We start from the raw sequence: 13,025 nt of genomic DNA, 5'->3' as shown, positions 1-13,025 counted from the left end.
TTACCTCCTTTATTTCTGTGAGGTCAGTAGTTATGTCTCCTCTTCCATTTCTGATCTTATTTATTTGCATCCTCTCTCTTCTTCTTTTTGTCAATCTTGATAGGGGCCCATCAATCTTATTGATTTTCTCATAGAACCAACTTCTGGTCTTATTGATTTTCTCTACTGTTTTCATATTTTCAATTTCATTTATTTCTGCTCTGATCTTTGTTATTTCTTTCCTTTTGCTTGCTTTGGGATTAGTTTGCTGTTCTTTCTCCAGTTCTTCCAATTGAACAGTTAATTCCTGCATTTTTGCCTTTTCTTCTTTTCTGATATAGGCATTTAGGGCAATAAATTTCCCTCTTAGCACTGCCTTTGCTGCATCCCATAGGTTTTGATATGTTGTGTTTTCATTTTCATTTGCCTCGAGGTATTTACTAATTTCTCTTGCAATTTCTTCTTTGACCCACTCGTTGTTTAAGAGTGTGTTGTTGAGCCTCCAGGTATTTGTGAATTTTCTGGCATTCTGCCTATTATTGATTTCCAACTTCATTCCTTTATGATCCGAGAAAGTGTTGTGTCTGATTTCAATCTTTTTAAATTTGTTAAGACTTGCTTTGTGACCCAGCATATGGTCTATCTTTGAGAATGATCCATGAGCACTTGAGAAAAAGGTGTATCCTGCTGTTGTGGGATGTAATGTCCTATAAATGTCTGTTAAGTCTAGCTCATTTATGGTAATATTCAGATTCTCTATTACTTTATTGATCCTCTGTCTAGATGTTCTGTCCATTGATGAGAGTGGGGAATTGAAGTCTCCAACTATTATGGTATTTGTGTCTATTTCCCTTTTCAGTGTTTGCAGTGTATTCCTCACGTATTTTGGGGCATTCTGGTTCAGTGCATAAATATTTATGATTGTTATGTCTTCTTGTTTAATTGTTCCTTTTATTAGTATATAGTGTCCTTCTTTGTCTCTTTTAACTGTTTTACATTTGAAGTCTAACTTGTTGGATATTAGTATAGCCACTCCTGCTATTTTCTGGTTGTTATTTGCATGAAATATCTTTTCCCAACCTTTCACTTTCAACCTATGTTTATCTTTGGGTCTAAGATGTGTTTCCTGTAGACAGCATATAGAAGGATCCTGTTTTTTAATCCATTCTGCCAATCTATGTCTTTTGATTGGGGAATTCAGTCCATTAACATTTAGTGTTATTACTGTTTGGATAATATTTTCCTCTGCCATTTTGCCTTTTGTATTATATATATATATCATATCTGATTTTCCTTCTTTCTACACTTTACTCCATACCTCTCTCTTCTGTCTTTTCGTATCCGACTCTAGTGCTCCCTTTAGTATTTCTTGCAGAGCTGGTCTCTTGGTCACAAATTCTCTCAGTGACTTTTTGTCTATAAATGTTTTAATTTCTCCCTCATTTTTGAAGGACAATTTTGCTGGATATAGGAGTCTTGGTTGGCAGTTTTTCTCTTTTAGTAATTTAAATATATCATCCCACTGTCTTCTAGCCTCCATGGTTTCTGCTGAGAAATCTACACATAGTCTTATTGGGTTTCCCTTGTATGTGATGGATTGTTTTTCTCTTGCTGCTTTCAAGATCCTCTCTTTCTCTTTGACCTCTGACATTCTAACTAGTAAGTGTCTTGGAGAACGCCTATTTGGGTCTAATCTCTTTGGGGTGCGCTGCTCTTCTTGGATCTGTAATTTTAGGTCTTTCATAAGAGTTGGGAAATTTTCAGTCAAAATTTCTTCCATTAGTTTTTCTCCTCCTTTTCCCTTCTCTTCTCCTTCTGGGACACCCACAACACGTATATTTGTGCGGTTCATATTGTCCTTGAGTTCCCTGATACCCTGTTCAAATTTTTCCATTCTTTTCCCGATAGTTTCTGTTTCTTTTTGGAATTCAGATGTTCCATCCTCCAAATCACTAATTCTATCTTCTGTCTCTTTGAATCTATCATTGTAGGTATCCATTGTTTTTTCTATCTTTTCTACTTTGTCCTTCACTTCCATAAGTTCTGTGATTTGCTTTTTCAGTTTTTCTATTTCTTCTTTATGTTCAGCCCATGTCTTCTTCATGTCCTCCCTCAATTTATCGATTTCGTTTTTGAAGAGGTTTTCCATTTCTGTTCGTATATTTAGCATTAGTTGTCTCAGCTCCTGTATCTCATTTGAACTATTGGTTTGTTCCTTTGACTGGGCCATATTTTCAATTATTTGAGCGTGATCCGTTATCTTCTGTTGGCGTCTGCGCATTTAGACAGATTTCCCTGGGTATTGGATCCAAAAGTTTGGAAGATTTTTCTGTGAAATCTCTGGGTTCTGTTTTTCTTATCCTGCCCAGTAGGTTGCGCTCGTGGCACACGTTTGTCTGCGGGTCCCACCAGTAAAAGGTGCTGTGGGACCTTAAACTGTGGAAAACTCTCGCCGTCCTGGGGGTTCGCTAGCCGAAGCGGCTTGAGCCGGCCCGGGCTCCGAACGCAGGGAGGGTTGCTGGTCGCCGCAGCCAGGGAAAGAGCCCGTCCGAATTTCCTAGTCGGCCCTGGGCAACAAGCGTGGCGGGAGGGCGCCAGCGGCAGCGGCCCGCCCGAGAGAGTGCACGTTCCCCGGGAGTCACGGGGTCACCGTTCTCCGCGGCCTGGGGGTTTCCGATCCAATTCTCTCAGTTGGTCCGGGGGCTGCGCGTGGTGTGGGCGCTAGTCGCCTTGGTTTCAGGGGACCACCTCTCCAATTCTCCCAGCCGGCCCGGGAAGGGGGAAGGGAGTAACTCTGGCCGCTTGCCACCCCGCCCGGTAAGGCCCGCGCGCCTCGGCGATCTCACCCGAGCTGCTTCTCTCAGCCAGCCAGCCGTTCCAGGATGGGGTACGCTGTCTTTTTTATCTCTGTTGTGGCTTTGGGCGCTTTCTGTATCGTTTCTACTCCCCTAGTAGGTGTCCTGGAGAAGAAACTAAGATCCGCGCGTCTTACTAAGCCACCATCTTCCAGGAAGTCCTCTTCCCATTTTTAAAGGACTACAGTAATTTATACTGATTGAAATGTGCCACTCCATAACTGAAGTAGCCTTATCAAAAAATCCTACTTACAATGGGTTCATATCCACAGAAATGGATTAAGTTTAAGAACATGTGTTTCTTGGGGTACATAGAGCCCTAAACCATGATAGTGTATGAAGAAGCTCTTATATTAAGTATAGCCAACATTTTCAAGAAACAAGCCTCAATTTATTACCAGAGTAACCCATCAGAATGCATATTTACAGGAGTAGCATTGTGTTTACTTTTTTACAATTGTGTTCTCATCACCCAGTTCAGAGCCTCCATGTAGTATGAGCTCAGTAAATATTTTTTGAATGAATGAGGTGATTAATGTAAGGATTTATAATATTGGATTTATCAATAAGGAGTTCATTTGTAACTTTGGTGAAATCTGATTTTCAATGAAATGTCTGATTTCATAATTTTTTTGAGGAATAAGTGAAAGGTGCCTACATATAATTCCATGTGTCGCAAACTCTTTCAAAATTTTGATTATGGAATAGGGAGAAAAGTAATAGGAGATTAGAATCTAAGCACTTACACTGGTTTGTATAAGGATATCTGTTGTTTTAGATCAGAAAGATCTGAGCATATTAAAGTTCTGGTAGAAATCTCCTTAAGAGAAAGCAGATAATTAATAGAAGTAAGCCCATGACAATTTCTCTGCCACGGGAAGAGAAGTTATGTGGAAGGCCATACTGTCCTCCCACTGTAACAAGGCAGAAGTCAGGAAGCATTCATGTGAATGCAGTGAAGTTTTCAGAACTTGTGGCAGAAAATTGAGGGAATTCTATCGGTTTTACTTTTTGTTGTGTAATATTAAGTTTATTATTTTATATTGAAAAAGTATGTAGGCAGAAATTTGAGATGAGTAGGGACATTTTGCAATGTCTGTTGTGGAAAATCGGGACAAAATTTTCACTGGTGAAAACTCGAAGTATTTCTAGACAGCAGTGAGTAAGCTGTTGCTGTTGGCATTCACAGAACTATAGTGACACATATCAATTTCTTATTTTCTCTAGCAATGTTCAGCAATTCAGGCATTGAAGACAGGTATTTGAATTTAATTGGTGATGGTATATGTTGGTGATTAAAACATGTTCCCCACAAAAGCCATGTTCATGTCCCAATGCCTCTGTGGGTGTGAACCCATTTGTAAATAGGACCTTTGAAGAGTTAGTTAGTTGAGGTTTGCCCAAACTAAATGAAGGAGTGCCTTAATCCAATATATCTGATATCCTTATAAGCAAAATAAATTGAACACAGAAGGAGTAGCTTCTGGAAGCAGCCAGGCTAAAGTCAATGGAACCTAGAAGAGAAAGGAGAAGCCCACTCCATTTGTATTGCCGTGTACCAGAAAAGTTAAGGACCGAGGATTGCAGGCTGTCAGTCCAGAATGCTGCTGTCTTCAGTGAGAAAGCATCACCTTGCCAACAACACCTCAATTTTGGACTTTTCCTAATGTCAAAACCATGAACCAGTAAATTCCCATTGTCAAAGTCAACCTGTGATGTGGTATTTGTTTTAGCTCCCAAGAAACTAAAACAGTACCTTATAGTGACACTGACAGGCAAGTAGTTTGAGAACAATGGTAAGATAGTGATTGGTGTTCGGCACTGTGGAGTTGAATATGAGAGGAAATAATGTAGAGACATGAGTAAGTTGCTTGAGAGGGAGAATATAGAAAGGTTACATAATTGGATGCCTTGCTGGGTCTAATACTAGGTGCAAGAGGTAAATGACTATATGATAGAGCTGGGATAATAGACAACTGTGGTCATTTAAGTTTGAGGGTTTTGGAGTGAAGCAATTATGGATGATGACAAGATCTATAGTATTTATAGGGGAGTGGGTTGGTAAAGTGGTATAGAGGTGAGGTTAACTGTGTATGAGGATGCAGAGCAACTGGACAATTAAGATTGCTGACATGAACTTTGAAGACATCTAAGATAGTAAGATGGTGGCAGCAATTGATGTCTAGAAAATGATGCTGAGACAAGAGAAAAGGTCTTTAATTAACGTGATGGAGTGAGTAACAGATTGGTAAACAAGGTAGGAGGAAAGCCAGAGCGCTATACAGACCTTTAAAGATAGAGATAGGTCTCAAGATCTGGAGACATCACTGAATATTTAGGACAATAATAATCACTCAACCTGCCCCAACATAAACAAAATGTGAAAAAAATGAACACTTCCACTTGTGATTTCTGTAGAAGAAAACTAAGTTTTAGTTAAGACAAGAATATAGAAAACATATTTGATGAAGATGTTCACAATACAGTTCAGTTTATTTTTCATGAAATTGCTTTTTCTGGACCACATTGTTTTAAGATGGAGGAAAACCCTAAAATCTGTGGTGAATACCCATGAGAGAGAAAATGACTAGAGAAGGTTTCATCTTAGGTGGTAACCAAGGAAAGATATCAAGACTGTTAAGTTGAAATGGCCATCAGGTCTCCAGATTTCCTCTCAATGAAGCTCTGGTGAGTGGGAGAATGAGGCCCTCAAGTTTTTTTTGAATGAGTCATTTATGACCTGATTTGGCATTTGACCTAGGTCTTGAAGAAGTGGGCAGGAATTTGCTTAGCAAAGAAAACATAGGAGTCCATACCAGGGAGAAGGAATGGCACACACTAAAATATACAAGTATGGAAGTACTTGGCAAGTGAAGTGATTCCCAAGAAGTTCAGTGTGAATGCAGCAATAGCAAATGTGTACTACCGTAGTAAACTACATGGTTTGACTGTTAAAAATTTTATCCATTTGGTGATTAAAGAAAAAATAATTTTTTTCTCTTTTATCTCTGTAATCCCATTGCCTAGAACAGTTATTGGCATAGAGAAAGCACTCAGTTAATATTTGTCGTAGTAAAAAAAAAAATACATTTGCAGTGACCTAAAGCTTTGAAGAATAAGTAACATGTTTGAATTACGACTCAAAAATATTATGAAAGGCTGGAGTAGGCCAAAAACAGTGAGATAAAATTTAATATAAGGATCAATATAAAATTTTAGACTACTTATGTTCAAGTCAACCATCTACGTGTAGGATAGGGGAGTGGTGATAGTAATGACCCATGCTTAAAAACATCTCAGGGCTAGAAAACATAGATATTTAAACTGATCATAAGCCAAATATATGTCAACAGTATCATACAACTGCCAAAAAATCTTGGGCACACAAATGTGTGTTGCATAATAGAAGTTACATAAGTAAAGTAGGCAAGAGCCCTGCAGCCTATACAGGTCAGTCCACCCCTGGGTCCTCATTTTGAGTTCTGAGTGTATAATTTTATGATACATATAGTGTCGGAAGTGCAGTTAATGAGTATTGAGATGAGCCAGAACAGAGTCAAGGAGGGGAGGCTTTCCACAACCTCCCTGCCCCCCTAATGCCCTTCTCCCCTCATCATCCCAGACAATCACTAATTTAAGGTCTTCTTGGAGACTCTGCAACAGGTATTTGGAGGTAACGTGAAATGGACAAATGTTGACTTCTAAAGCATTTTATTTTATTTTCTACTGAGCTCTTTATTCAATTAAGAATTAAGTTTTGAGCATCTGCTCTATTTAATTATACTATGTTGTGCAAACAGAAATAAACCTAGCTAAAGTAATGTTCTGGAAGAGCCATTCTTTAACACATTTTATCTTCTTGGAGCACCAAAATGCTGACTGTATTAGATAAGTGGAGTATATCCAACAGCAGTATCTCGGATTTCACAAGGGTCTTGTTCTCTATCAGCATTCTTTCTGTGATATCATTCTCTGACACAATAGGGAGGGTTAGAATTCCCCTCTTTGTCAGGAGAATCAATCTTGCTTAAGATTCTTTCATCCTTAAAGTCCACTCCCTCACCTTCAAGATGAGGGGTTTTATCATTAAAACATTCCTCATGGGGAAATAGCTCAGCTATAAAACAGCTTCACCAAATTATGTCTCAATAACATGCGGGTTCACAAGGTCTATGTTTGTGAGAAGGTATCCTTACTTGTATTCAAGAAGATGGGATTGTCAGTATTTATCTCTACTTAGGTGTACGTGGGTGGGCAAGAATAAACACCAATGATTATGCATATTTGAACAATGTAGCTTGAAAGTTTATAGAATTGAGGCCAAGTTTATAAAAATTAAAACTACAGCTATATTTATTCACCTTTAATAAGATTTTCTGCTTTTATTTATTTTTGCATGTTTCATATGGGTTGAAAGCTGAGATAGAATAATAATTTAATTCTGTCTTAACTTATTCTGCACATAATTTAAGGCACCGTATAGCGAGCAAACAAATTAGAGGTCAGAAAGAATGTGGTTTAAAGAAATAAAGATAAATGGAGCTAGGAATGGACTCTCATGAAAATGCACACTATAGAATCACGCACCTGTGAATAGTGTACCATAAAGTTTGGTTTTGTAGCAGTCAGTGGAAAAAGGGAATGTTGTAAGTGGAGCAGATAAATAGAGAAGACGTTTGCCAATGAAGCAATTACACCAAATTGTAAATCAAGAAAACCTGGGGACACTTGAAAAGTGTCAAATTAGCAAAAAAAAGAGGGTTAGATATTAATAACTGAACTTCTGGAGATTTAGAGTTCATTTCTGAGGGATCAAACTGATAAAAAAAATAGCTTCCAGTATAGATATTCTCTGTAAAACATTTCCCAAATGAGATTTGATTAGGCACAGATTTTCCCTATGTACAATAAAATGATAAATTTTATTCTAATATTTATCTGGTGATAACAAAGTTGATGTTCACTTGAATATTTTACTATCTGTTTTAAATTACAGTTGTTCCTGTTTCTGTTTTATGGAACTAATGTTTTTATACTGTGAAAGCAATTTGATGACATATCGGCTGTGGCTATGATGAAAGTAAAATAATGTTTTTAATTTAACATGCATAAAATGTCTCCCTCTTTGCCAAATTATTATACACTCTTCTGAAAATGGTAAATTACTTAAATGAAATGAAATATTTCCTGAAATAAAGTTAAATGTAACAAAGAAGTGATAAAATAAATGCAGAGAAAAAATTCTATTTAATAAATACTTGATCTTCAAAGTATGGTGCTATTTCCTATTTCAAAAATAAAATTTATAGATGACATGTTCTCAGCCCTCAGGTAGTTTACAGTCTGACAGTAGAAATGAGACTAATTTAAATATATTAAAACGGACGAGGAGGACAGGAAGTAATAGGAGTTGGAGAAGGAGGAATATTCCTAGGCACAAAGCCACTTTCAAGTAGACAAAGCAAATTTTGGCTTCTAGCATATGACCTAAAGTCCAACAAGAAATAGGTATTAGCCAAAGATATCTCTCACTATCATTTTAGTAGAGACTGTCAAAGACTTTTATGTTGTTATAACTTCAATGCCAGCTTAATAATTAAAGCAAACAACTTGAAAATTTAACACCTTAATATTTATCATCTAATGATTTTTCTAGTATTCATTTTATAGTGTGTACAAAGTGAAGAATCTTGTGGTGCTAGAAGAAAGTATATAAACTTTGAAAAACTAAAGGGCACCAAAAACAGACTCTAAAACCTTAAGTCCTATGCAGATATCCTTCTCAATGATCATTTCCCTAAACTGAAGTCCTATTTATCTGGCCAAAGGTAGGATCCCAAGTCTTGAATCCTGTGTCTAAAGGTTTGTTTCTTACCAGAAATTACCAGTTTTTCAATATACAGACTTCTGCCTACTTGTCTTCCCAAAACCTTGTAAATTTTATTGTTAAAACCCTCATTTATGACCACCTGCCCTAAAATAGAACACCACAGCTGGACTCCTGCCACATGTCCAGTGTCCCAGAATGGTTTTCAGAATCCCCCAATTTTTCTTTTCCTTAAAATATTTAAATTCATTAAAAAATGAACACATTTTCTTCTTGAAATAGATTCTTCCAAATTCATTGTATTATTTGGGTTCTTTTACATGTCCTATAAAAACTGGTAGCATCTTACACTTCTTTTACAGCTTCACTCCTCATATGGTCATTTGCCATGACCTGCCAATTTTACTTCCATTTTGGATTGTTTTGTATCTTGTATGAAATAAGGGCCTACTTTCATACTTTTGAATGTGACTATGCAGTTTTTCCAGCACCACTTTTTGAAAGACAATTCTTTCTCAACTGAATGAACTTGGCCTCCTTATCACAATCAATTGTCCATAGAGGTGAAGGCTTATATCTGAATTTTCAATTTAATTACATTGGTCTATATGTCTGTCCTTAGCCAGTGCTATACAGTTGTGATTACTGTAGCTTTGTAATAAGTTTTAATTTCAGGGAATGTGAGTCCTCCAACATCATTTGTCTTTTCACAGATGATTTTGTCTATTCAGATCCTCTTATCTTTCTGCATAAATTTAATGATTGGCTTTCATATTTCTGCAAAGAAGGCTGTTGGAATTTTGATTAGTATTGCATTGAATCTGTAAATTGCATTGAGTAGATTTCACATATTAACAATGGTTTGTCTTCCACTCCATGAACATGGAATGTCCTTATATTTACTTAGATCTTTAAAAATTTCTCTAAGCAATGTTTCATAGCTTTCTGTGTATGAGTCCTTTACATCTTAAGTTAAATGTATTCTTAGAGATGTGATTGTTTTAATTTCTCAATGGATTTTTTTCTTGATTTCCTCTTCAGATTGTTCATTACCAGTGTATAAAAATACTAATTTTTGCGTGTTGATTTTGTTTCTTGCTGTTTTGATAAATTCAGTTATTTGTTCTAGTAGTTTTTTTTTTTAAGATTTTATTTATATTGGATCATTTTATCTGCAAATAGGGAAAGTTTTACTTTTTCCTTCCCAATTTGGATGCCTTTTATTTCTTTTTCTTGACTAATTGATATATTTTGATATGTCCTGAAATTAAGTCAATAAGATTAGCTTATGTTTTGTATGAAAATAGACAAATGCCCTTCCTGGGTGAACTGGTTTGCTAAAGCTGCTGGAATGCAATATACCAGAAATGGAATGACCTTTAAAAAGGGAATTTCTTAAGTTGCAAGTTTACAGTCCTAAGGCTATAATAATATCCAAACTAAGGCACCCAGAGAAAGTTACCTTGACTCAAGAAAGGCTGATGTGTCCAAAATACCTCTGTCAGCTGGGAAGGAACATGGGTCTTGTCTGCTGCCCTCTTTGGCTTCTCAATTCAAATAGTTTTCCTGGGGGCACTTTCCTTCTGCACTTGCAAATGTCTGGATCTCATGTTGATACTGTCAGCTCTTTCTAAAATGGCTCCCTCTTAAAGGTCTCCAGTAAGTGATCTCCCTTGAATGGATGGAGATGCATCTCCATGGAAACCATCTAAATACAGTTGGGTGGGTCACATCTCCATGGAAGCAACTTAATCAAAAAGATCCCACCCAACAATATAGAATCAGTATTAAAGAACATGGCTTTTCTGGGGTACACAAAACTTTCAAACTGACACACTGGGTTTTGCCCTGGAATATCCTACAGGAACCTTGAATTCAATATAACCTAAACTAAACTTATTCCACTCTCTCCATATCACATTCCTCATCCAGTATTTAAATCTCAGTGACTGACATCACTATATGTCCAGTGTCTCAAAAAAGAGGCCAAGATTGCTCCTTTTTTTCTTCTCTATTTCTCACTGTTTCTAAGACTTCTCAAAAAATTCCTAAGTTCTATCACGTTTGCCATCTTAATGATCTCAAATGCATCCATTTCTATTTACTCACATTCTTATTTCAGCCTATGGGCTCTCTTGCCTGGATTGCTCTGATAGCAAGTGCTCTTACTTGCTTTCAGAATTTCTGCACTTTAGTCTACTCTCCACAAGTAGCCAATGCAATCTTGTTAAAACACAGTGTAACATCCCAGGGACTTCTAGACCCATTCTGATCTGGCAGCAGCTTGCCTGTCTTCTTCTCTCTTGATGAACTATCTCCTCTCTAGCCAGAGTCACTTACACATCTGCAAACTTTCTGTTCTCTTCCCTCCAGGTCTTCCTCTCCCCTGTAGGCTCTCTTCTAATCCCCTTCCCTGAATAAATATGACTCATTTCTGAAGTCTCAGTTTGGCCACACTAAAGGTTTGAGAAGCCTTCCTTGCCCCATTTTTATAATACACTGCATCAAATAAGGCAAATAATGTCCTTATTTTCATAATATTACCTAAAATAATAGGTGTTTTCAAAAAGTGCTGAATGCTATTATGTGTTTATTGTCTATTTCCTCTCAATCTGTGCTGAATGTTTCCCTCATTGATAGTAGTAGGCTGAGTTGGCTGTTTGGATCTTATGAATTCAGTTTAATCATAAACCAAATATTTTCTTTTTCTGAGTGGCTACTAATGGCATACATTTTTATTCTGAATTTTAGATAGAAAATTATTTTAGAGCGCCCTGTTAGAACTGATGTGTTTCTTATTTTTTTTTCTGTGTATGTAAAGAGAAATTAAGAACTGCTTTCTCACCCACACATTGCTGCTTCCTTATTTAGATACAAAGCCTTCCTATTCTTGACAAACAAATTGTAGGGAATTGTAGTAGGTTGTAGCATTCACTTGTCTATGTACAGTAAGTAATAGAGCACACCATGGGCCCAAACGAAGGAGATTGAATTACACATAAATGAATTGAATTCAAAAAGGTAGATTTTCCTTTTTCTAGTGTATTACAAAATTTTAAAATGCTTTATCACTTGTTTTGAAAACAGTATTTGAAGACAGTGAGGAAAGAATAAATGTGACCTGTAGAAAGTAAGTGTATTATAAATCATCATGTTGAAATATTTTTTCTTACAAATTATAAATACTAATATTTTAAATGCATACAAATCAGCAAAACAGATCACATTTTTTTGTTTGTTTGTTTTTTACATGGGCAGGCACCAGGAATCAAACCCGGGTCCTCTGGCATGGGAGGCAAGCATTCTTGTCTGCTGAGCCACCTTGGCCCACCCAACAGATCACATTTTAACTAGTGTGGTGAAAATATTTCCATGAGAAATACTAGAGATTTGAACTTCCAGATGTGTGCTTTGGAATATGAATTTGTGATGTGATGACATCACAAAAAATTTTGAAATTATATCTGAAACTATGGCTATAGGGTTCCAAATTCGAAGTGCAAAGAGTAGCAAAATATAACCTCATTATAATATTTGAGATTTCTTTCCGGTATATTATATTTCATTCTTAAGATACAGATATTTCCTAACATAGTCAAGTGAAATGATTTTAGAGTACCTTAAAATAATATGGGTAATCTGCTATTGAAATGATATTTTCTGGACAGTATCATTTATAAAAATCTGATGTAAAGAAGAAAGTTGTTTAATTATGTTATAATTCATTTTTGTGCCATTTCTGAATTATAAAATTTTTCTTCTTTTTATTGCAATAATGCTACTCATTCACTCCATTCAACAGATATTTATTGAGAATCTCCCATGTGTCAAACTTTGGTCCAGGCACAAGGATTCAGTTTATCAGTCAACAAAATAAAGTCCCTGTTTTTGTGGTGGTTATATGCTGTGGATTATGCGAATGCATTGAGTATTAGAGGATGATGGATGCAACGGAGGAAAAGAAAGTAGAGATGTTGGTTTAGGTGTACCAGAAAAGAGATGGTGTGCTGTCAATTTTCATAGTGTGTTGTGGGAAAGCCTAACTGATAATGGGGACATGTAAAAATAGACCGAGAAAAGTGAAGGCTATGGCAGAGGGAATTTGTGGGGGGAAGTAATTCAGCAGCATGAAAAGCATGCGCAAAATCCTGGAGGTGAACGTGTGTTTCGAGGTGTAGCTGGAGAGGATACGTGAGTGCCGGTAGATGAGAGCCAATACATCCACCGGGAGGATGGGTAACGGTACAAATTACCTATGGCCATTTACGTCAATGTATGGACTTAGTGCTTTGTTTTAAGAATATTGGAAGCTTTTGAATGGTTTTAAGCAGAAATGATTTATATTGTAAAAGTATGGCCATGGC

The 13,025-nt window shown here is 36.7% G+C and overlaps 1 protein-coding gene across 3 annotated transcripts in view; it reads left to right on the top strand.

Moving 5' to 3' along the window:
• Window positions 1–13,025, top strand: part of CFAP299 (cilia and flagella associated protein 299) — an 857,410-nt gene that overhangs the window by 266,622 nt on the left and 577,763 nt on the right. The window lies entirely within an intron of this gene.

Source organism: Tamandua tetradactyla, chromosome 24, assembly GCF_023851605.1.
Source record: "Tamandua tetradactyla isolate mTamTet1 chromosome 24, mTamTet1.pri, whole genome shotgun sequence".
NCBI lineage: Eukaryota > Metazoa > Chordata > Mammalia > Pilosa > Myrmecophagidae > Tamandua > Tamandua tetradactyla.
The sequence above is the reverse complement of the archived record's forward strand: the minus strand, read 5'-3'. Positions and strand labels throughout refer to the sequence as shown.